Raw genomic sequence first — 26,878 nt, 5'->3', positions numbered from 1 at the left:
TAAACCCTATAAAATACATATTTTATCATACCTTTCAGGAGGGCTTATTGTGAGATTTAAGTGATAAATATATGTAAAATATATTTTCATATACTGAGTTTAGTTAGAGTTCCTCTCAGATATTAGTGAATGGGCATTTGGATGGAAAACCTTGAATTTCATTAGGAAGATCTAGGCTGAAAACAACAGTGTTTGAGTCTACAGTTGTTGAAACCAGATGAATGAATGAGGACATTTGAGAAGATGGCATAGCAAGAGAGAAGTCAAAGGCTGAATATTGAAAACATTGATATTTAAGGATAAGAAAAAAAAACTGTAAGATCAAGTAGGTAGAGGATACAGAGCAGTAGAGGATGGTGTCATGGAAATGTAAGGAGAAAAATCCATAGAAAGAGAGTATACAATGTTACAGGAATGATTTTTTTTTTTTTGGAAGGAGGTGCTTCTACCATCTCAAGATCTGGTGACCAATGATAAGGATTGTATTGTTAATATCAACATTTTTCTCCCTTCCTTCCTTTCTTCCTTCCTTTCTTCCTTCCTTCCTTCCTTCCTTCCTTCCTTCCTTCCTTCCTTCCTTCCTTCCATTTGCATCTCACTTTAATTTTATTCTCACAAGGTTGTGTATTTATTGGCAATTTGCTTTTTTTTCTGTGGATTTTCATACAGTCTAAATCCATTACTTTCTAAACCCACAGGGAAATGAACAAAAGATATGGATTGTAAAACAAGATTTATCGATTTCTGGTGAATAACTTTATCAAGCATTAACTAGTAAGAGTATCAGCTGTATTATAATGTGCGCACATGTGTTCCTTAGGTATGCCTCTTGCAAACAAGACACAGGCAAACAGTTGGATTTCATTTTTCTGTCTTTCCTCCCCCAAATTGATAGTCTATGGAAAACTTAACAAATTCATGTAACCATGTTCACTGATATTTTTAGACTTACTTTTTGTACCTTCGCTTAGATTATTTTTACTTGTTATGCTTTCAGTTAATTTCTCTTTTCTCCCATTGGCTTTGTTGTATTAATAGAGTGTTCTTTGTTCTTTGTTTATTTTTATTGGTTTACAATTTATTCACCCTGATTCCACTATTTAATGGTGGACATTCTTATGATTTTGCTTTTTGAAATGTTATGCTTCTTCCAAAATCTAGAATTAATTAGAATTTATATCCATGTTAAAGCAAATGAAGAAACTCAGCACGCCTTCTCTTTTCTCTTTCACCTGGCCAGGTTAGCCAGAACATCTATTAATATTTATTCTAATTTAAATACATCATGAATTCATAGTTCTAGCATTTAATAGATTTTTGTTACATATTTGTTGGTTGAGTGATTTTTCAGAGAAGTCCTATATAAACTATTTATATAACTCTGAAATGGTTAGTGAAGTTTCAAGAGGGGGTAAACAGCAGGTACTATATCTCCCATATATCTCTAAACATTTATCATCATACCTTCATTAGATTGCTGTGGTATGCTCAGCTGAATGCCAAGCCAGTATCCATTCTCATTTGTCATTTTTACTAAAAGAAGTCCATTATTGATGTTGGAAGCAAAATGTCAGCCATCAATACTTCCTTCCCTGGATCCCCTAGCAAAGAAAGGCGGCCATGTGTTACATTCTGCTGAAAAAAATTAGGTGAAAATACCAACAAAGTCAAAGCCTCATAAAAAGAAGTCTTTTGCCTTTCTTCTTTTGGTAGTTCTTATTCTGGCTGTGTGGAAATGTGAATCGTTGCTTGGAAGTATAACAAGAGAAGACCACAAACTAGGGACTATGGATCAGGAGGATAGGGAATGCTTGTGTCCTCAAAGACATACATCTTTGAGCATCTCAACCTGCTGAGGAATTTGAGAAAACAAGCCTCTACTGTTTGGAAATATCATTATTTGTAGCTAGACCAATGCAGTGGGGTAACACTACATAAATTTATAAAATCAGGAAAGCCACAATGATTTTTAGGATGATTACTCAATATTAAAGTAGTTCATTACTTGTTTCTTTCAGGAGTCTGTTGAGGTTTAGCATCTATTTCCTCCTCCCTTCCAAGAAAGGTGGAGGACCTTTCCTAGCATTCTGTGTGGCAGCAATGTTTAACAGGCCCTCTAGGTGCTGATTGGAACTCAGCCTCATTGATGTTTAGGGGGTCTCTTTAATTGAAGCCACCCCACACATCTCCACTGAGGGGACAATTAACAGCTGTCAGTACTTCAGGAATTAGTAGAACTTCGGAGAACACCCACAATGATTTTTGAAAAAACCAAAATTAAGCTTGGCAAGACTGCACAATGTTTATTGTAACCAGAAGCTGTATATTGCAGCTCCAGATTGCCAGTAGCGTATCCTTCATTACAACAGTGACACCATCTATATTATGCCCCTACTTTCCAGTAGTGTTGGATACTTTCTAAAAATGTGTTTCAGGTCAGCACAGACCTTTCAAGATATCAGCATATAAGTTAATGTTGTTGTTAATACTTTATTTGTTTGATATAGTGAGTTTTCCCAGGACACTGGAACTGAGAGGCTAGATGGCACAGACATATTGGTCAGACATTGAACCCTTATCCTACTTCTTCTCAGTGGCACCTAGTAGAATTCAGCTCTGAGTAGAAAATGTCTGTCCACATCTGTGTCCACCACGGGTCATAGCAGAGAGAGCTCAAACTGAAATTTTGAACTCGGATGTAAAATTGTTTTTGAAGGTATCATTTGCAACAACATTAAGTGCTACCTACACCATGATTCCCATGAGAAATTCTCCACAAACATACGTTTCCTCCTGGTGATGAATATGTATGCTCATTTGCTAACAATACAAATCATGTGACCTTTTTTATATAGTTTTCTTTTTTGCTTTAGTTGTCAGGAACCTCAGAGCCCAAATTTATGCCCAATCAAAGCAAATAATTTTAACTCACATTATGGTAGTATCATCTTTCTTGTGTTATTATAGTTCTAATCCCTTTTTAGATTTTTATTTTATTTATTTTGCTACAGTTGTCTATTTTATAAACTGCCTAAATCCCCTGTGGAACCAAGTGGAGTATAAATAAATCTAAATTAAATAAAGGAATTATTATTCTTCTAGCTGATTTAGATAACTCACAGTTGTTTAAGAATGGCACAGGATTTTATTTGATATTAAATGTATTACCAGCTTTGATTTTATTTTAAAGTTAGTACATAAACATGGGTAAAATAAATAAGTGAAGTAATTTAAAAGATTGCATAATAAAAAGTACTCTCACTCCCACACGGTGGTAAACAGAATATTGGCCCTCCAAAAATGGTCATCTCCTAATCATCAAAATCTGTAAATATTACCTTATTCTATAAAAGACATTTTGTAGATCTGCATAAGTTAAGGATTTTTTGTTGGGGAGATAATCCTGTAGTCTATATGTGCACCCAATGTAATGACAGGGTCTGTATAGGAGTAATGAAGGAAGAGCAGACAGATGAGAGGACATGAGACCATGGAAGCAGGGAGTAGAATGATGTGGCCACAAGCCAAGGAGTGCTGAGAGCCTCTAAAAGCTGGAGAAGAAAAAGAATGGATTCTCCACTAACACCTCCAGGAGGAACCAGCTTGGCCTACACCTTAACTTTAGCTGTGTGAGACTAAAGCTGAACTTCTTACCTCCAGAAATAAATCTGTAGGGAATAAATCTGTGTTGGTTTAAGCCACCAAGTCGGTAGTAACCTCTTACACTGGCAATAGGAAACTAATGCACACCCCAACACCCCATCTTCCTCCCCCCAAATTAAACATTGTAAACATTAAACATTCTCATCCTCCAAAAAATTTGCTCTGCACATGCAACCATATTCTTATTATAAACAAATGATAAAATACTGTGCACATTTTTTTCTTTTTATTTTAGATAGATTTGTTTATTTTTTCCTCAGAATCTTTGGAGTTACAAAAAATTTTACAAATAACTCTTAAAATGATACATCTTTGAATATATGTGAGAGGAATATCTGCAGAATGATGTTCTTGAAGTAGAATTATTAGAATATAGGTAATGAGCAATCCCTGACAGCTCTGATAGATCCTGGAATATTGTCCTTCAAGAAGGTTGAACTAATTTATACAACCCACTATCATGTGAGAATTTCATTTCTCTCCACCTTTGTGGAAATCATTAAGGTATTGATCTTTAAGATATAGGTTTTATATCAGCCATAAGTTTGAATTCTTAGTCTAAGGGTACTTATTTTGTCTATTGTCTGTAAAATTTTAAAAGCACAAAAATTTTAAGAGTTTTTACTGATTTTTAAGCACCTGTAGTTCTCACCCTCATGTCTCATGCAGCTTTTGACTACTCAAAACGATCCTTTTGAGAAAGGTAGAAGAAAGTTTCACTCTAATGAAATAATATTGTTTGCTTGGTAAGAAAGAATATACAGGTATGCAAAGGAGATGTTTGCAGGGCCATACTTTAAGAGCATAAATTCTCAAAGTATGTGTTTGTATATACTTTGGAGATTTTAAGTAAGAGTAACAGTCATTTTTTTCTGTTTTGTTTAGTTTCTTAATCTATAAGTTTGGGTTGCATTAACAACTGGGAAGCCTCTTCAAACAGCTAACCTGTATTAACCAAGAACATCTTGGTAAATTAAGCAGAGAAAATATTCCATAATTTGCCTCCCTAATTAATGGATTTGAATCAATGGCTACAGCAGCAGTACTTAACATGTGTGCTACATCATGGAGGAAATTTCCAGGGATAATTTCTTGATTGTAATAAACATAGCCTTTCTCCAAATGACATAAAACATTTCTAGTTTCTATCAAACTCAATTACTCAATGAATAGTTACTGAGCAAGTATTAGTTTGCATCAGCCGCTCCTGACACAAATTTCTGGACTCTCATTCTTGTAATTGGTCTACAGTTACTTCACTCAAGTGTAAGATATTGGTGCACAGAATTTTTACTTGTCACCACTGTGCTTATTCTCTTCAAAAAAATGGTTTGATTGAACAAAAATTAGTGCTGCTGTCCAGCAGATTGTTGGAAGAGGTTAGCAGCAAGACCCAGCAATTCAGTTCAGCTGGATTCCTAATCAGGCATCAGAAGGATATCCTCAGCTCTCTTCATCCATATTAAATTGATGTCTTTCCAGACAAATGAGAATTGATTCTGAAAGCTCCTGACTTTTCTCCTATCACAAAAGTTAGTCATTAAGAGTATTGTCACTTGGCCCCATAATTACTGTCATCAAACCTCTGCCATTCCAGTTGATGAGGGTGCCAAGAACAATGATTTGGCAGTAAGAGAACTTTTAGAATCACCCCCTCCAAAGCCATTGGCAACAAATTTATTTATTCTACATATTTACATTTCCTGAATATATATTTCAGACCCCAGAAGTAGATATCAGGTCTCCTCCTGTTCTCAAATCTCTTGACATTGGTATATATAATGTTGGACAAGTGCCATAGAAGTTGTAAAACCACCTGTTTGTTCATTGCAGCTTGTTTACTTAACAGGGTGGGGTGTTGTGTGTACAATGTTTGCTGAAATCCTGTTTACGGTTTGATGCTTATCCAGTGATTATGTGTTTCAGAGTTGTATGTGCAGTAGCTACATAGTTTCTAGAACAATAGAGGGATCTTTTATCTGAAAGCTTGATCACTTTGACAAGTCTACAAATGCTCCCTTATCCCAGACATCAAAATCCTACATTATCAGCTTTGTTGTCTCTTTCTATCTCCGTCACGAAGTATTTCCCATCTTACTAGGCTATTATGGTCTTTCCCTTCCCTGAGTTCCATTATTATTTACTGTCATAGACAATAGACACTCAGAGTTTCTGTTTTGAAATGCACTAACTTATTTACCTGACTAGATTGTAAGTTCTTGAAGGGAAAGAGCTGTAATTATTATATTCCTTTGTTTCATTCACAGTGCCAAGCACTATGATATGCTCGTAGTGTGCACAAAGCAAAGCTGCTGGGTAAACCAAAAAGTAAATACAAAGACTGTGGGAACTGGCATAGCATTTTCTCATATTTTATTGAAGACAAAACTATTTAAATCTGGGCTAAATTATAATAAAAGACAGAAGTCCTGACAAGCAATAAGTTTTAAAATATTGAAATCTCTTACTTGGGAAAATTGTATTTACATGGGCTCTTAAAGGTCATGATCTAGTCAAGTCTACATACAAAGTCACCGTCATAATAATGAGAAAGATGGAAACTGCAGAAGTTAGTTACTTGTCCAGGGTTACTCATCTGGCTAAGGAGAAAGTCATGACCCAGGTTCCTTCTCTGACAGATGTTCTTCCCATCCCTATTAGAGAGTCCAATATTTTTTTTCTTTTTAAAATTATCACCCAAGGATATGTCCATTGATTTGAGAGAGAGAAAGAGAAAGAGAGATGGGGAGAGAGAGAGAGAAACATCAATGAGTAAGAGAAACTTCTATCAGATGCCTCCTGTATGCACCCCTACAGGAACAATGTTCCAACCAACTAAGCCACCCAGCCAGGGTGAGTGTCCAACATTTTTGAGATTTAACAGACAATGCAGCTAGCTGACTGAAGTATTATCCATGGGTTGAAGACAACATACTCTAGACAATGCTTTCTAGTATACCACTCTGTAACACCACTAAATTTACAGTCGGATTTTTAATCCATTAGTTTTCTAATGGATTCATATCAGACAACCTGAATGACTACTGCTAACCTAAAAAAATTGGGGGACAAGGCTATATTTTAAATATATTCTACTTCTTTATCTAATTTTGAGAAGTGAACATATTATTTTCATTTAGGTCTTATCACTCTTCACAAACAAGATAAATTTATGATTATCAAGTATTCCATTTCTGCTAGAAACTTCTGCAATATTATAGGATATCCAATATATTTTAAAAGGAGACATTGACAAGTTAAAATGCATCCAAATGAAGATGACAAGAATAGTGAAATGTCTGGAAACACATCATGTGAGAAATGTATGTGTCATTTTATGTTCAAGTAAGTGGTGATGTTGACTCTAGAAGATGCCCCACATCCTTGCAAGGCAGTGATAGCTCCCATGAATTATCTGAGGAGTTGCATATGCAACTAGGATCCTATATTTTCTGAATAGTTCCAGAGGGCAAACTTGGACCAATGTGTGACAAGTATAAGAAGTAGTTTCCACTGTATATAAACATACTTATCCATAGTTCAGGTTGTTGTGTCAGCTTTCTGGTTGATGCCAAGGGAACTGCATTGTTGGCCTCTTGTCAACAAAAGCCAATAACTCTGTATTGAGTGAGATAGTTTGGATGTCCTGAGTCACTTATAACCTAAAGATTGCATGATTATCTGTCACTAAGCTATACCCAAATGGATGACAAGCAAATCTGATTCAACCATTCTCACTCACCTCACTCAGGTAAAGAGCATTTTAGGAAAGATAATGCTACCGGAAGCTGCTGCTAACACTGGATCCCCTTACTAGTTGCCTACAATGTGGATAGAACATGGCCTATTATCTTGATGTGGCCCTCTTCCTCTTTGCTTAACTGACCAAAATCAGAAGCTTTTCTTTCAACAACAAAACAATGTAGTTCTTTAGGATGTTGCCTGCACTGATCTACATGAAGGCAGTAGAATATATTTTAAATGTAGCCTTGTTCCCCAATCTTTTTAGGTTAACAGTAGATAGATATTCAAGTTTGCTTATATGAAACAAAGTGTGATTTAATATAAATGTTATGAAAGTGTTAGAAAATAAATCAAACTGTAAAATGTGCTAGAGGTTTTCAAATAAATAAAGTCATGTTTCACTGTATTGAATATAATGTTTGCAGCAAGGCAACATATATAATATGAATTTTTTTCAGTTCTTACCTTGAATAGAAAAAAAGTACATATTTAACAGTTATTGTGAGGTCTCAGTTTGACTCAAACTACCATTCTCATTATAGTTCATATATATTTTTTAATTTCACTAAATCAGAAGTCAAAGCTTTTATTTACATTTCATATAGATTTCATTGAACACACAAGTTCCACGATAGAACTCATCTTATTAGATCCTGTCAACACAAAACCTCACTTGCAGAGAGGGTCATGCTGCATCTCTCTAGCTGTCACACCAGTATCTTGCTGAGTGCCATCTGCAGTATCTCAGCTTCTTTATTTATATTGAAACTCATTTAGTTTGATTCAAGAGCTATTTCCAAAATGCCTGCAATACATAAAAAAAAAAAAAACTTTATCAAGATAGTCATTGCTTTGGAGAAAAGAATATCAGCCAGATTCTCTGTGGTAATGAAGATCTAGATAAATGCAGGTAATAGGTTTAAGGATAAACACAGATAATTGGTTTAACAATTTTAATTCTAAGAAAAGTTCTTACATATTAAATGAATCCACCTGTCCAAAACTTGTACAGCTAAAATGAGATTCAGATGCTTTACAGCTCTTTGGGTATCAAATGTAAAGCCAATATTGGAAGCTAGCTAATTTTTCTCACATAATATATTATAATTTAGGTAGCTACACCCAGGTGATAGAGTTTTCTTGGACCAGAGAAGCATAGCATAGCTAAAAATCTTTCTTAAACTAAAATAAACTGATCTTCATAACCTCTAATGGGCCTTTACTTTCAGTCCAACTCTTCACTACCTTTTCAGGAAAAAAAAAAAAAAAGAGTAAGAAGAGTCTCATTTCCTCCTACACAAGGCATTGGACCAGATAAAGTGAACTGTAAAGATAAACCAAAATACGGCTTTGGCCCAGTAAGAGCTTATAAATAAACAAGTTAATAGTTAGAATATAAGCCACTTAAAAAGTGTCAGTGAGCAAGAAATGCTGTAAGAAAAAGTACAATAGTACTGAGAAGAGAGAGGAAATTTCCAACTGAAGGTTACACAGGGACTTAGTGTTTGCCTGGATCTTGGAAGATGATAAATATATGGAAATAAAGACACTGAGAATAACACTCTTCTGAATAGAAATAAAAATACAAATCTGTTTAGAGAAAGGAAAATGAAGCAGTCAAAAACAGCAGCTAATCATGCAATTTAGAAAACAAAGTTTGTTTTTTTCTTGAGGGGTGGAGAGGATATATGCTCTGGAGATAGAAGATTCAAACTTGGTTTCTGCTATCTCTTAGCTTAACTAAAGGTTTATGGTACTTCAACGTCTCTGTGTTTCAACAGAGTCATTATGAAATATAGCTACTAATAATAATTATTTCACAGATTTATTCTAAGAATGAAATTACTCCCAGCTGTGATGATTTTTGCAGTGTGTAATGTATTTCTGAAATCTGAATTTGCACATAAGAAATGAGTCTGAAAGACAGTTGAAGTAATTGGAGATTTTGAGCCCAGGCTAAGGAGTTAGAAATGGGGCTCCATTTTCCTTCCTCTCCTTCCTTACTCTATATGTAATGGGGAGCCTTAGGAACATTTTGCAAAAGGATCAACAGAATCCTAACTTTGATTTAGAGATTTTAACCTCATGAAATTAGTGAAGGACTTGGTGTAGGAAAAGGACTCAAGACTATTGTTGAGACAGATGACAGTTAAGAATCTCTTGCAGTAACAGAGGCAAGAGGAGGTGGGAGTCAGATATAAAGAGGTACCAACATCTTTTGTTTCTTCAGGAAAGTCCACCAACTCTCTTTCAAATTGTAGATTATAGAAAAAAATCAAGGCCCAAAAATAAGAATCTGGATAATACATAATTAAAAGTTTAAAATTAAAATTAATTCCTGACCTACATGGTTCAGTTGGTTGACTATCATCCTGCAAAATGAAAGGTCACTGGTTTGTTTCCTGCTCAGGACAAATCCCTGAGTTGTGGGTTCAGTGCCTGGTCAGGATATGTATCAGAGGCAACCGATCCATATTTCTCATTGATGTTTCTCTCCATCTACTCCTCCCTCCCTTCCCCCTCTCTAAAAGTAAATATATAAAATATTTAAAAAATTAAAATTAAATAAGAAAATTAGTTAGAAAGCATGGAAGCATTTTTGAGAAGATTGAATTAGAGAAGAGCTGAAATCTTTGAAGCCAGTTAAAAGGTGGTCAGGTATTCCAGTAAGACATTAAACCAGGGGTATTAAAATTCTTAGATTCTTCTTCCCAGCAATACTTTCCCCTTCACTATTGAACCATCTTCCTACCCACCACACACACACATCTCCATACAATTTTAATCTTTGTTCATATCTAAATTTGCTCTAAACTACTGTCCTTTTACCCCCACACTTGGGTCTTTCAACAGGAATCCTGAATGTTTCTGCATCTCCTTTTGAAAATAATGAACTTTTCTGAATAATTGACTTGGAAACATAATCAAGGTCAATATGCTTTATACTGTGGACTTACTTAAGTATTTACTTCAAAGAAGTAGTTGAACATAGAATTTAAAAATTCAGGCAAATAAAATGACAGGTTGGCTCTCTGAAATAATGAAGAAATGAACACTGGTCAGTTTTTGTTTAACTGTCTCAATGTAAATCTATTTTGGGAAGAGACTATACCTTTTGTGTTTTTAAAGGTTCTTGATTTCTTATTCAATTGAAGTGATACCATTGTTAACCTACAATGATTATAATATCAACTCTGGAAATTTAAGCTAACTACATACCAAATCACAATAGTACATAATCTTCAAAGTAGACAAAAATAATTTAGTATGGGGGTTGAAATTCTGTTTTGAAGTGGTGGTGGGAAAATGGAGACAACTGTATTCAAACATCAGTAAAAAAAAAGTTAAAAAAAATCCTATTCCTTTAGTATCAACATCTCAGGGATGTAGATACTACAGAAATACATAAAATATGGAAAAAGGTTTTATCTCAAAGTTGTACATCACACCATTATTTAATGTTATTATTTTAAAAAAGGAAGTAGCCTAAGTGTGCAACAGTTGCTTCATTAAATTTGATGCAGCTACTGTGTAGTCTATTATATAGCCATTACAAATCATGATTATGTAGACAAAAGAGCAGCAAAAACCTCATGAAATAATCTTAGTGAAAACTATAGAATATATATTATATGATTTTAAGTGCATCTCTGGATGTTTGAAATAGTCAATGGTTTAATTTTTAATGTAACTATATATTAAACTATATAAATATAGAACAGGAAAAACAAAGAAAGTACCTCTTTTTTTTCCCAAAATGTGTTAGAGTCATAATTCCAAAAAAATTCCCTTATATATGTGTGTGTATTATCATACTTCCAATAGCTATGACATGTTTTACTAATGCTACTCCTAACAGGAGAAATGGCAATTGTATGTATGACCAATGGGGTGACTATATCATTAATGTGATATGGAGAAATGTTAATGCAATATATTACTATTTGGAAAGCTAAAAATGCGAGACATAGCATATCATTTTTAATGGGTCCATCATTTTTAAAACATTATCTAATTAAATATCTAGTTAAATTTTTCTGTCCTTTCAAAAGTGATAAAACCTATGCTTACAGACAGATTTTCATTAGTAATAAATCCAAAAAAATTAACAATAAAATAACCTTTTGATAATTTTGGAAACAAGGACTAGAATCAATATACTAGATTTTATAATAATTTTCCTGTGCTTTTAAAAATATATTGTGTTAATTATGCTATTACAGCTGCCCCATTTCCCCCCCTTTACTCCCCTCTGCCCTGTACACCCCCTCCTGCCCACATTCCTCCCCTTTAGTTCATGTCCATTGTCATACATATAAGTTCTTTGGCTTCTACATTTCCTATACTATTCTTACCTCCCACTGTCTATTTTCTACCTACCATTTATGCTACTTATTCTCTGTACCTTTTCCCCTTCTTTCCCTCTCCCACTCCTCTGTTGATAACCTGCCATGTGATCTCCATTTCTGTGGTTCTGTTCCTGTTCTAGCTGTTTGCTTAGTTTGCTTTTGTTTTGTTTTAGGTGTGGTTGTTAATAACTGTGAGTTTGCTGTCATTTTACTGTTCATATTTTTTATCTCCTTTGTCTTAGATAAATCCGTTTAACATTTCATATAATAAGGGCTTGGTGATGATGAACTCCTTTAACTTGACCTTATCTGAGAAGCACTTTATCTGCCCTTCCATACTAAATGAAAGCTTTGCTGGACAGTGCAATCTTGGATGTACGTCCTTGCCTTTCAAGACTTCAAATACTTCCTTCCAGCCCCTTCTTGCCAGTAAGGTCTCTTCTGAGAAATAAGCTGACAGTCTTATGGGAACTCCTTTGTAGGTAACTGTGTCCTTTTCTCTTACTGTTTGTAAGATTCTTTCCTTATCTTTAATCTTGGATTATGTAATTATGATGTGCCTTGGTGTGTTCCTCCTTGGGTCCAGCTTCTTTGGGACTCTCTGAACTTCCTGGACTTCCTGGAAGTCTTATTTCCTTTGCAAGATTACGGAAGTTCTCCTTCATTATTTGTTCAAATAAGTTTTCAACATTTTGTTCTTCCTCTTCTCTTTCTGGTACCCCTATAATTCTGATGTTGGAACATTTCAAGATGTCCTGGAGGTTCCTAAGCCTCTCCTCATTTTTCCGAATTCTTGTTGCTTCATTCTTTTCTGGTTGGATGTTTCTTTCTTCCTTCTGGTCCACACCGTTGATTTGAGTCCCAGTTACCTTCCCAAGATGATGGTTTCCTGTACATTTTCCTTTGTTTCACTTAGCATAGCCTTCATTTTTTCATCTTTTTTGTGACCATATTCATCCAATTCTGTGAGCATCCTGATTACCAGTGTTTTGAACTGTGCATCTGATAGGTTGGCTATTTCTTTGTCACTTAGTTGTATTTTTTTTGGAGCTTCGATCTGATCTTTCCTTTGGGCTTTTTTTTTTTTTTTTGGTCTTGGCATACCTGTTACATAAAAGGGAAGAGCCTTAGGTATTCACCTCAGTTGGGCAGCCCACGTGGCTGTGCTGTGACATTGTATGTGGGGGAGGAGTCTGAGAGGGAACAATGGCTCTTGCTCCACTCTCTGATGGCTTTCAGTCACTTCCCCTGCTACCCACAAGCAAAGTGGGCCCTTCTGGTGTTGCTTTCTGAGGGGGTGGGTTTGGTTACATTCTAGGACTCTGTGGGTCTCTCCAATGAACTCTCCTGTGAGGCTGGGAGTTTCTTGCGCTGCTGCCTCAACCCCCAAGGGGTTTTCAATCAGTGGTTTGAGGCTTTATTTCCCTGTGCTGGAGCCCTGGGGTTGAGCAGTCTGTTTTGCTCCCCCTTTGTTCCTCCTGGTTTATCTTCCTGTGAATGTGGGACCACAGGGTCTGCCGGCCACCATTTTGCCTCCAGTCCTCTCTACCCACCTGCACATCTCCGCCCCTCCTACAGGTCTGGATGAATGTGTCTTCTTTAACTCCTTGGTTGTGGTACTTCCATACAGTTTGATTTTCTGGCAGTTCTGGTTGTTTTTTGTTTTTAAATTGTTGTTTTACTTCTTTTGGTTGTGTGAGGAGGCACAGTGTGTCTACCTATGCCTTCATCTTGGCCAGAAGTCCTCTTTCTGTGCTTTTTGAAATCATAGTTATTTTGAAATAAATATTTTCTTTTAGTGAACTCCAAGATGTTGAGGTTGACTCTTATGGTTTCTCCTGTAATATTATTGGCTGCCTAAAGTATCTTTCATCAGGGAAGATATTTACTTGATTCTTTAAAAAGTATTTATTTTCTCTTAATTATAAAAAGAAAGTCAGGCATACCTGAATTTAAATCTCAGTTTTACCAAATTTAATCCATATAACTTTTTTTAATGTTTGTATAGCAATCTGCATTTATTTATTTTTTAGTTTCTTTTTTTTATTGTTGTTCAAGTACAATTGTCTCCATTTTCACTCCATCATGCCCCCCTCCCCACTCATCCCTGCCTCTCACCCATCCCTGCCTCCCACACTCAAATCCACCTCTTTGGCTTTCTCCATGTGTCCTTCATAAATATTCCTTGATGCCTCCCCCCTTATCCCCTATTATCCCTCTCCCTTCTTCTCTTTGGTCATTGTCAGTGTGTTCTTCATTTCAATGTCTCTGGTTATATTTGGCTTGCTTGTTTGTTTTGTTGATTAGGTTCCACTTATAGGTGAGATCATATGGTATTTTTCTTTCACTGCCTGACTTATTTCACTTAGCATAATGCTCTCCAGATCCATCCATGATGTCTCAAAAGGTAGGAGCTCCTCCTGTCTTTCTGTGGTGTAGTGTTCCATTGTGTAAATGTACCACAGTTTTTTGATCCACTAATTTACTGATAGGCACTTAGGTTGCTTCCAGCACTTGGCTATTGTGAATTGTGTTACTATGAACATGGGGTGCATAGGTTCTTTTGAATTTGATGTTTCAGGATCCTTAGGGTAATCCCAGCAGTGGAATTGCTGGATCAAAAGGCAGTTCCATTTTTTGTTTTCTGAGGAAATTCCATACTGTTTTCCATAGTGACTTCACCAGTCTGCATTTCCACCAACAGTGCACTAAGGTTCCTTTTTCTCCACAACCTCTCCAACACTTGTTGTTTGTTGATTTGCTTATGATGCAAGCATGGTACAATGTTTGCAAATCAATAAACATAATACATCACATAAATAAAAGGAAAGACAAAAGTCACATGATCATGTCAATAGATACATAAAAAGCATTTGATAAGGTACAGCACCCATTTATGATAAAAACACAGCAAAGTTGGAATAGAGGGAGCATTCCTCAACACAATAAAGGTCATATACAAGAAAACTTCAGCCAACATCATACTCAAAGGGCAAAAACTAAAACCATTCCCATGAATATCAGGAACAAGACAAGTATGTCCACTTTAAACCATATAACTTTGAACTAATTCCTCCACCTAAACACTCAGTATATTAGCTTATTTTTTTAATGAATCAATAATTAGCGATGCAGTACTTGGTCATTCATAAGTGCCTTAAAATCATAACATTTATTATTAATATTAATTTTATTAACTTATTAATTAAATGACATACTATCACATATATGAACTTATATAAACACACATACCCAAGCTAGTGTAGACTTAATAAATTGTAGCTAAAATTTGTAAGGTAAAAGATGGGAAATATAGAAAAAAGTGAAAAAAAAACAAGGTTGCCAAAAATCTTATTAGCCAGTGATAAAAAGCCAATATTTCATTTATTGTGTTATGTGCTATTACATTCAGTGGAGACTGCACTAGGTGACATCAAGATACACACTTATTTTCAAAGTAAGTAAAATCTTTATTTATTCCAAATTATTGACAAATTACAAAATAAATAAAAAACAGAAATGTACAAGATTTGCTAACTACTTAGTGTTGATTTCAAACAAATGACACTTTTTTGAAAGAGGAAAACATGTTTAAAAATATTTTATTAGTAATAGTTATAATAACACTTTTCAAATATAAAGTGCACACACACACCACAAATTATTCAAATACCATTTTGGAATTATCTGGAACTACTATCTATCCTCTGAATTCTTGGTACCCAAAGTATAGTCAATGTATCAGCACCATCAGCATAACCTAAGCTTGTGATAAATACAGAGTCTTGAGCCTGGTCCTAGACCCACTGAATCAAACATCTGCAGTTTGCTTAATGTGCATATGGATATCATGTAGCTCATATATAGTTTGCATCTGAGGAGCAATGTTATAAACCAAACCAAACCAAATGGGGGGCGGGGGGGCGGGGAGGTGGAACAGCTTAGTGCAGTTGCACATATTTCAGAAAAATGATTCAGTTAGAAAAACAACATGCTCTTATGTAACTAGTGGAGTCTTTATATGTTATTGTTTTGTGTGAATAAAACCAAATATAATACCAGTGCCCCAATTCTACAAGCTATATCAGTGCTGTTTTCCATATGGCCTGTATTTGTCAGAGCTACAGATAGGACACAAGTGATTTAAAGGTCTCTAAATATTTGACCTTGGCCTATGGAAACTCACAAAACTTCATTCACAAAAGTCCAAAATTAATTTTATATGTATTACCATCTACTGCTCACTGAATGCCATACTGAGAATATTACAGTTGGGACACTTTCAAAAAATAATGTAAACTAATGTATACTGTTATGTTTTTTTTCCCTTTCACAAGGGATTTTTTATCTGTCACCATTAAAAGTGTGAATTTTAAATGGATTATTGGACTGGGAGCTCATATTCAACAACTTGTTCAACTTTAGCATCTGCCTCATCCCCAGTAGCATTTCCTGAACCGCTACCATCACCATAAAGCTCCATGACTTTTCACAGTTCAAACTTGGGCTTCTTCAGCATTAGGACTTTTTTTTAACAAAGACATCATGGAATAAATAAATAGGTTGGCAAGCATTTTCTATGTATTTTGCAATGCTGTCTGGAATCGATTTATTGACCATTTTTTTCAAGTCATTTGTTTGCACCTTTAAGGTAACGATTTCCACTATCTTCTTCCAGAGTTGGTGGACCTGTTAATGCTGACACAAGCGGTCTTTCCACATCTGACTGTCGCATTCTTTAGTAAAGCAAGCACAGAGTAGGCAAAGCAAATGACCATCAGTTTTGTCATAAACATGAGCTTCAATCACACTTTGCTATTTTTTGATCATGGAGCACATTTTGTCATGGGTAAGATCCATGCCATGGAAATTGAGTAGTTTTTGCCCTGAACCTTCTCAGTAATTAGCTTGAATTTTCTAAATGTAATTTCATCATTCTTCAGATCAGCTAGGCTTATGTCAAAAACATGACCCTTGTGACCATCAGACATGATTTTGTTTCCTAGATTTCTTTTGAATGGTGTTTTTACAAAATTTCTTAATTGAACATAGCCGTTGCCTTCACGTCATACCAATACTCCTAAGAACATAGATTGACTACTTTTTTCTTGGCTTTCCTTTTGCCAGTTTTCATAAGACGCTGGTTCTTGGTAACCACCATGGCACTGCTCAGAGAGCTAAGGGGTACAGTTATAGTCTTCACTGTACTTCATGTTAAGAAAAAATATAAAGAAAGTATTGTTTTCCTAATAGAAATTGTTTTAATATCTCAAAAGAGCAAGTATACATGAAGGAGTTGGAAAACATGATTTTTATAGTAATTTATTTGCTGATTCTTTAAGTCCAAGATTCTCTTGTCTTCCTTTTGAGAAAAGAATTTAAAAAAAGGAAGAATAATAATTAGAATATATTTACCATTTATTCTTAAGGCATAAAATTTTAAATACTACTTATTAGTAGCTCAGGCCTGATTCATATACTTCCTACATTCCAGGAAGAGAAATAATAGACAATTAAATAAGTTAAAAATGTTTTAGGGGACACTTTGGGGTATCAGGAAAATCCTCTTTGAGAAACTGACACTTAAACTGAGACAGAAGCATGAAAAGAATCAAAGTGCAGAACATTTCAGGTTTTGATTTCCTGAAAAGCAAAGTCCTTAGATGCTGAAGACCATGGTTTATTAGGCGAAGAGTATGTGGAAGGTAATAAAAACGAGAGAAAACTGAGTAAGATATTATTTCAGAGGTAAGTTGTAGCTAGTTCATGTCACAGCTTCTAGGGCATGATATGATGATTAGATAATTCCAAGTGCAATAGAAAACCACTGAAAGTTGTTAAGCAAGGTAGTCAAATGATTTATGCTATAAAAATTATTTTTTTTCTTTTTTTTAAATTTATTTATTTATTTTTATTCAGTTACAATTGTCTGTATTTTCTCCCCTTCCCTCCACCCCACCCCAGCCAGTCCCACCTCCCTCCCTCACCTCTACCCTCCCCCTTGACTTTATCCTTGTGTCCTTTATAGTAGCTCCTATAGACTTATCCTTGCTAGAGTGTGAGCGATGGATTACATAGAATAGGTCATGAGCAGGATCAATGAGAATAGGTAGGGGAAGACTTTTGTTGTAGTCTAGGTGGCAGATGATGAACTAGTGAAATGAAGGAGCTTCATGGATTCTAGATAATTAGCTACATAATTATCATGGAAAAGGAAGTTATTAAGGAAGATTGTCACCTTTCTGGCTTTAACTACAAAGCCAGTGTGTCAATTCTCTGTGAAGTGTTAAAGAAGACCTTGAAAGTCATGTGGTGACAATCAAGAGTTCCAGTCTGGATAGTTTGAAAGGTAGTAGATACCTTGGAGAATGGGAGATGGGCTCTGGGAAAGGTTAAACCCTACTCTATTGAATAGGAGCAGAGGATATTGAATAATTTATTTAAGCTGTACCTCAGTTTTATTACCTTTAAAATCAATTAGGTTAATAATACCTACCTTACAGTATTGATATAAATATTAATTTAGGTAATTTCATAAAATGATAGGAACAGTTTCTGATACACTGTGAGCAACAAAGTAATAATTATCACTATTATTATTGGTCACAGAAATAGCGATGTCAAGTAGATGGTGGGGTATATAAGTTTGAGGTTTGAACGAAAGTGATTGACATTAACATTATTTTAAGAATGCACTAGTGTCACGAGCACATGTGTATAACTTAAATTTGTACAATGTTTTATGTGAACCAGATTTCAACTAAAAAAATAAAAAAAGCATTTCACTTCATTACACACATTCTCAATTAATGAACCCTGTCCTGGAATTGCCTTTACTGATTTTTAACTTACTTTTCTCTCTCCTTTATCTTTCTCTCCTGTCGTGAACTTTAGAGGAGGGTTGAGATTGAGTTGGGAAGTAGTGTTAGAAGGAATAGAGTCACCATGACAATGGAAAAAATCATATTCTAATATAAAAAATGTGTTTCATTTCCTCCTTTCCACATTACAATTACTCCACCAATAGATTCAAGCTGTTAGTCAGTTGTATTTAAATATTCCTGCATAAAAAATTTGTAACTATTTTTGGTAAAAGACCTCCAGATTCATTTTACTATTACATACTTAGAACACAAGGAATAATCTATGGATTGCATGTTGACTTTATTGTCAAAATTTAACCTTTGAAATGGCAGATTTATTGACACAGCATAAATATTTTCTCTCTCAGGTCTCTTTTCTCCTTCTCTGCAAAGAACAACATGATAACAACATACTATTTTGCCTTCTGGATTTGAAGGTTGAAATCTTTAAATATAAAATTTGAGCATGAGTTTCATCTATTCATTTATTTAATAAAAAGGAAGTAATTTTGTAAATGCCTAGGTGATAGATACTGTGTCATTTCTGGGAATTCCAAGATAAACATGACAATGTACTTGCTTTCAAGATGCAAACCTCCAAAAATGTGAGGTTGGTTGATCTTTATTGTTTTTTTAAGAGCTTTATAAAATAGGTGCTATGTAAATTTGAGTTATTATTGTTGCTTCTAGATCCTTCTAAAAGCAAGCGTCATTTTTCTTTGTGTATTTCTTTTTCTTTTTTTTTTTTTTGGCAGTCTTGGAATAGGGTCATGCAAAGAGGTGCAGAGCAAAACGCTGAAAGCGGCCACCATCAGCATGAGGACCCTGGCAAATCAAACTGGTAAGTGTAAAAAGTGGTCCATATGTATCTTTTCTATGCCATTCAACCTGTTGATATTTTTTCTTATGCAACAAATTCTCAGAATTTACAAACAAACAGAAGAGTGTTTCTAAAAGGAGAGTGCCTATGAAGTTCGTTGTCATTACTTAGAAGATCTTATGGAAGTGGTATTCTGTGGGAAAAGCCACCAATTCTGTTATAGACAGACGTGGATTTAAAGTACTATTTGACCTCGTGGAATCTTTGGGTCTTAGTTTCTTTATTTTAAAACAGAGATTATAATAATTATCTTACTAGGTTTTGCATATAAATAATCAAATAGTTTCTTTAGCATAGAAAAAGAGCTTGAATGCATTATTCTAATATTTACTGAATACTTTCCACGTGCCAAGTTTTAAATGCTAAATACCTTAATGCATTATTTTATTGAGTACAACTCTTAGGCAGAAGCTATTTTTACTTTCATTTGACAGATGAAAAAACTGTGCTATTGACAGATTATTTGACTTGCCTTTAAATCACACACTGCTTCCTGAGACAGTTGTTTAAGTGCAGTCCTATCTAATGCCAAGGTTTCTGTTCTTATATTTATTCATAAAGTCAACAGACTTTTATTGGATATCTAAATATGGCCACCATTTTTTAGCTGACTTGCCATGCTATTTCCCAAATGTTTATTACTTAGAATATAACTATATATTTATATGAGGTGTTATAGTTTACAAATAATTGATAAATAAGTAATTTTGTTTAATATTCACATTCTCTGTGTGGAAGACAAGGTAGGAATAATTACTTATATTTTTACAAATGGAGAAATGGAGGTCCCGGAGGTTAATTGGATCACTGGATGTCTTATAGCTCAGTGCTTCTCAGACTCTGTGGTTAAGGGTCAGTGTATTTTTAATCCATTGCTGACAGAATGTTTTTGTAAAGTTGCTAGAACTTAATTATTAGAGAAATAAAATGATTAAAAAGCATACATCAAGTATCCACTCCTCATTTTTATTATTATTCTATAGACATAAAATTACTCTAAATGGGTATAAAAGTTTCAAATGCTTTCTCTCAATTTCCATGCTCCTCGCAGCAGCATTTGCAGAGGGACACTAGCCTGTAGAGCAAGGAGGAAACTGTAGAGCCCTGATAGAGCTAATCACAGGGTGGGGAAAACAATACAATAATTAATAAGTAATAACACAAGAATAAACTTTGTGTTTCACATACTCACAATTGTAAACCTACTTTTGCCCCAATGTAAGATGAAAATCTCACACTGAATCCCAGACCTTCCATCACTTGTCCATACCTTTTCCAATTACTCCATACCACTTCAACACATAGCTAGAAATCTTTTTTATTGTCGAAGTGACAAGCAGATCGAATTCCAAGTTGTTCACATGAAACAGGCACAAGAAAACTGACAATGACAAAACATTGTAAAAGAATTATATGAAACTATTGACATGAAAAATGTGAAAAAAGACTGGAAGGCTTATGGAAATGACTTCTTTTAAATTTATGTATAAGAAATCAATATTAAATTTTTTGGTATGTGATATATGATTGAAAGATATATTTTTCTTCTCAAGATATATATTTTTCTTTTCTCTTTTTATTTTGTTTATTTTTTAAAAAGAGAAGTTAGGTTATATTTAGGAGACTTCTTGGTTCTCCAAAACAGAATATGGGCCTCACATTATTCCAAGCAATAAAAGTAGATTTAGGCCAGCTATGACATGAAAATAAACTTATCTCCTCACCTCACTGAAGGGATCTGAAAACAATGTTACTTATTCATTTCAAAAACTACCAAAGAAAATTGCAGCACTTTTGGTGCAAAGTAAAATGCACATTTAGTCAGCAGTGAAAATTTACTTTGTAAGACGATTATGTGGCTTTCTAAGCCCTACTAATGAAATGGGTCCAAATATTTACAAGTATTTAATAGCTATTTTGCCATCTGTGTCAAAGTAATATTGCACAAATATTCAGGAATAACTTTTGGTTGTGAGTAAATATTACAGGAAGATTCATTTTTTTCTCTAAATGATGCTGATGATATTTATTTAACATAGTATAAAATATCAGAAATAGTTTTTATTTTTGTCATTTTAAAGTTCTATTCTATTAGTGCTTGATGCAGTTTAAAGTGACTATAAAGGCATAAAGATGAAAATGCATAACATTCAAAAGTAAGAGTTTCAGCCAATCTATTTTCAATTTCCAAAGAGATGCCACATTGCTAAATGGAAATTCACAATCTGAAGTAGGCAAACCCATGACCTTAAATAATATAGTCTGTATTCCTCACTTACTTTATGCCCCTTGACTCACAGATCCAATATTTGAATCACTCACACAGTTAGGCAGTCATACCTGGGCACCCGTCTTTAGTCAGTGACTTCATATCTATATTCATTTGAGGATTAGCTCTCCTTCCTCAGAAAATAACAGAAAGGAAGGACTTAAATTCATTACCTTCAAGGAGAGAGAGATAGTCCCAATAGTCCCAATAGTCATAGTATGTATGGTGATGATGGAAATGGTGCTTCTCTCTCTCTGTCTCCCTCTCTCTCTCTCACCCCACCTCTGTGTGTGTGTAACAATACCCTATCAGATCAGGATGAGAGGATCACACACTAAGGAAAAAAGATATAACAGTGTAGCCGAGGTGCTTTATCCGAATGCCTGTTACTTATTGAAATTTGGGTCTGAGACTTTTCACAATCCACTCTTCAACTGTACCTCTGAGATGATTTTTGTTAAAAAAGCAAACAAAAAAACCCAAATCAGGTTTTATCAGTGTGACCAAAAGCTTAGGGTTAGTCTCCTGACTTGTCTGCTGAAAAACACTACCCTTCAATAGAATTTGTCATGTTTTCAGATCAGTAAGCGAACAATAGCAACAACACCATCAAAGCCAAAGGTGATTTAGATAATGATTATTTGACATGGGAAATTAAGCCTCAGACAAAAATGTATATAAAACAATGAGTTAATACAGAAACTAAAATAGTATATTAGAAAAAAATGTCTTGTTATCTTTAGATATGCATTGATTGACTTAGAAATAAAAACTATAGGTGTGTCCAACCTGCAGCCCACAGTACATATGAAGGCCAGGATGGCTATGAATGCAGTACCAACACAAGATTATAAATTTACTTAAAACATTATGAGATTATTTTGTGGTTACATGTTGCAATATATTTAATGTGTGGCCCAAGCCAACTCTTCTTTTTCTGGTGTGGCACAGAGACGCCAAACGTTGAACACCCCTGAGAAAGGCTGAAAAAGTCGAAATACAAAAGATTGAAAGAAAACAGAAAATGTAACAGAAGAATAAAATGTGCCTTTGAAGCCAACAAATAATATAATCAAATTTGTTGAAATCACATTAAAGACACATTCGTAGCTTGAAGACCACATAGACAATCAATGAAATTAATGAGAGAGAAAAAACATGACATATATGGGAAACAGAAATCAAATGTGGATGATTGTTCATGATAAAAAGAGGAAAAGAGTAAATAAAAGACAAGTACTAATCAAAGAATCACAGGGAAAACTTGCTCAGGAAAGAAATGAAAAGAGTTTTTACCACTCTAGAATTTATTTGCTAAGATCTGAGATTTTTTAATATTGCACAGGCAATTCCTATTCATTAAAATTTAGGAAAATCTTAAGGTAAACTGAGACAAAATATTATTTTGGATCTAATAGTTTTTTTTTAATATGCCTATGTTTCTAAACTATAGAAACTGGGTCTATTAAAGGTTTTCCTGTTTTCCTTAAACAATGTGTGTGATTTGTATTAACGTAGAAAAACTATTAATACTGAGTAATTGACCATGTGTAAAAATACATAGAGAGAAAAGACTTGAAATCAGTGCACCAATGGATTAGTTGATTTTTATTTTCTATTTTAATATAGTTTATGTTTTCTGACACATAAAATAATGTCAGTTATTTTTGGTACATTATTGGTCAGTTAAAGACTTTTTTTGAAATATACTTAAGAACAATGCACAACAAATAAGGGAACAGCTCAATAAATTGTCACAAGTCCACAAAACATGACCACCTATGTTTGGGAAATAAATATAACCAAACATAATTGAAGATGCTATTTTTCTTTCCAAGTCATGAATCCCAATCTTTTTTTTAAGACTTTATTCATTTAATTTTAGAGAGAGGAGAAGGAAAGGAGAAAGAGAGGAAGAGAAACTTCAATGTGTGGTTGCCTCTCACGTGCTCCCTACTGGGGTCCTGGCCCATAACCCAGGCATATGCCCTGATTGGGAATCGAAGCAGCAACCCTTTGGTACATAGGCTGTCACTCAATCCATTGAGCTACACAGGACAGGGCCCCAATCTTCTTACCTTATGACAAATAATTCTCTGAATTCTTATACTACACATTGCTTCACTTTTTTATGTGAGTGGAGTAATAGAGTTTGCACTTGTTTTGTCATGTGGCTATTTTTCTCAATATTATTTATGTGAGAGTTCTATGTATAGCTGTAATTTAATTTTCTGTACTGCATACTATTCCATCATGGCCAGTTTGTGACTCTTATATTACCATACATGTCTTTTGGGGCATGGATATGCACATTTCTATGGGATATGCAATTACTTATATGTGGCTTATATGTTTATTTTAAGTAGATATTGATCATTTCCCAAACTAGTACAGTAATTTACGTTCTCAGTAGCAGAATGTAAGAGTTCTAGTTGTTCCATATCTTTACCAGTAATATAATTGGTGATTATCAGGGATTTTTTATTTCAGTCATTCTGATGGGTGTGTCGTGGTATCCCATTGTGGTTTTAATCAACAATTCCATAGTTAATGGATAAGGGCAGTATTGTTACCCCTTATCAACAGTTTCCTAGGTAACCCTCAAATTAAAAGTGAATGGAAATTTAGAGGTAGTATTTTTAAAAGGTTGTGGCTTTATTCACCTCAGTGGAGGTGAATAAAGGGACCTAAACTTCTCTTTTACATAAGAAGGTAGAGCATATACAGACATATGTCATTAAATGTGTGGAAGCCTGGCAATCTCATTCAACTTAAAATTCACTTTATCAATTGTGCTCAACTTTTACTTTCCAATTAGCTAATTAATGCATTGCAATCTATCAATTTTGTCTTGTTTCATTGGGTATAAACCAATGTTCTGACAGCAGAATCACAGTTGAGTGGTGATGATTAGAGTTTTTTGCAGGGGAGTGATTGCACACTCCATTTCCGTGTTGGGAAAACTAGTTACTTGTCCAGCCAATGGAAACTAGGGATGGTCATGAGCTATAGACATGAAAACGATCCAGGCTAGTAGCATGATTTTGACAGAGGGCCTAGGGCTCTCACATGCAGCAAGTATAAAAGCTCCATCAGTTTCCCAGGCATTTCCTCTTATGGTTTATTTGTATCTAGTACTATTAGTTTCCAAGCAGTGTGAGAGCGTGGCTGCTATGTTATTGAGACAATTTTGATGTGCATAATTTAATACTATGTTGTCAAGTGGCTTGATTATTCTTAATGAAACTATATTATCAGAAATTAGCTACATCTGACTTGTGGTTGACAGAGGCAAAGAGTGTGGGTTGGAGGAATATGATGAAAATGGTCAAAAGACAAAAATTTCCATTTATATCATAAATAAGAACTGGGGAGATAATGTACATGATGATATAGTTAACACTGATGTATGGTATATCTGAAAGTTGTTAAGAGAGAAGATCCTAAGCATTCTCACCACAAGGAAAGTGTCTTTTCTGGGGTCTATTTGAGATGATGGATGTTAACTAAACCTATAGTGATTATTACTTCACAATAGAAGTTGAGTCATGCTGTTTGCCTTAAGCATATATGGGGCTGTCTGTCAATTTCACCTCATTAAAACTGGAAAAAAGAAAATTATCCAAATGTAAATGTGTTTTTATTGAGATAAGATATACAAATATAAAATCTACCATTTTAACCATTTTTAAGTGTACAGTTCTATAGTAGTAGGTACATTTGCATTATTTTGCAAGTGTTATCAGCATCCAGCTCTATAACTTTTCTATATACCAACTTCAATCACATATGAACACTCTTCTCCTTAACAGCTTCCCCCTCCCTTTGTAGCTAGGGTTTACTTATTAACATAGACATAATTATTTTCATAAACATGTCTTTTAAATTTTGTAGAAAATAAAAAATGAAATTACAAATCAAAATGATAATAATGCTGTTATTTATATTTGTATATTTACTTTTACCAGAGAACTTTCTATTTTCATATGACTTTGAGTTACTATCTAACATCTTTTCATTTCAATATAAAAAACTCCTTTTAACATTGCTTGTAGGGAAGATCTCGTGGTAATAAATTCTCACAGCATTGGTTTGTCTGGGAATAGCTTAATTTTCCCCTCATTTCTAAGGAAAGTTTTGCCACTTATAGAATTTAGGTTGACTGTTTTTTTTCTTTTCTTTTAGTACCTTAAATACATCATCCAGCTGCCTTCTGTCCTACTAGGTGACTGTTGAGGAACGCACTGATAGTCTAATGGAATCCATTGTATCTGATGAGTTCTTTTCCTCTTGCTGTTTTTAAAATTCTCTGGATTTGTCTTTAAACAGTTTTATTGTAATGTTTCTCAGTGTGCATCTCTTTAGGTTAAATTTCTTGGCTTTTGTTCAGCCACTTGCGCTTGTAGAGCCTTGTTATTTCCTCAAATTTGGGAGGTTTTCCACCATTATTTCTTTATCTACTCTCCTTGTCCCCTCTTTGTCTCCTTTCCTGTTGAAAATTCCTCAGTGAATATATAGGGCCCAACAGAAGTCATGCCAGCTTAAGTGTTGTTGGTAGGGTACATGAATGTCTGTCTGTCCATCCATGAGATGGACAGCAATTTGCATATTTCACCTAAAATTTCATATGATGTGCTGGAGTGTGATATTGTTATGTTATAGAATTGCACGCTTATGATTTTGTAATAAAATATTTTGTAATAAAAAAGGGGCACCATTGTGCCAGGCCCTGTGTTGATCTAGGCACACTTATTGTGTCCTGCAAGTCCTTTATGCTCTGTGAAGTTATCTTCATTCTTTACCTTTTTGCTCCTCAGGCTCAATAATTCAAACCACCTGCTTCCCGTTCACTAATTCTTTTTGCTTCCAATTCAAGGCTGCTTTTGAACCTTACTAGTGGATATTTCAATTTAGTTACTGTATTTTTCGGCTTCAACATTTCTATTTGGTTCTTTTTTATAATTTTCTATTTTTATTTTCATTCTATTCACATATCATTTTTCTGATTTCCTTGAGTGCTTTGTCTAAATTTTCCTTTAGCTCCTACAGCATATTTAAGACAATTGCTTTAATGTCTTGTCTGGTAACTCTGATGCATGTGTTTGTTCAG

General features: G+C 34.5%; 1 protein-coding gene across 5 annotated transcripts in view; it reads left to right on the top strand.

Annotated features, from left to right (window-relative positions):
- The window catches only part of LINGO2 (leucine rich repeat and Ig domain containing 2), a 1,230,686-nt gene that overhangs the window by 712,127 nt on the left and 491,681 nt on the right, over positions 1 to 26,878 (top strand). For all 5 annotated transcript variants that reach the window (XM_071221630.1, XM_071221629.1, XM_045193700.3 and 2 more), the window contains one exon: positions 19,375 to 19,460. The gene's annotated coding sequence lies outside the window, so the exon portion shown is untranslated. The remainder of the gene's footprint in view (positions 1 to 19,374; positions 19,461 to 26,878) is intronic.

This window comes from Desmodus rotundus, chromosome 1, assembly GCF_022682495.2.
Source record: "Desmodus rotundus isolate HL8 chromosome 1, HLdesRot8A.1, whole genome shotgun sequence".
Classification (NCBI taxonomy): Eukaryota; Metazoa; Chordata; class Mammalia; order Chiroptera; family Phyllostomidae; genus Desmodus; species Desmodus rotundus.
This window is presented reverse-complemented; position numbering and strand designations above follow the sequence as displayed.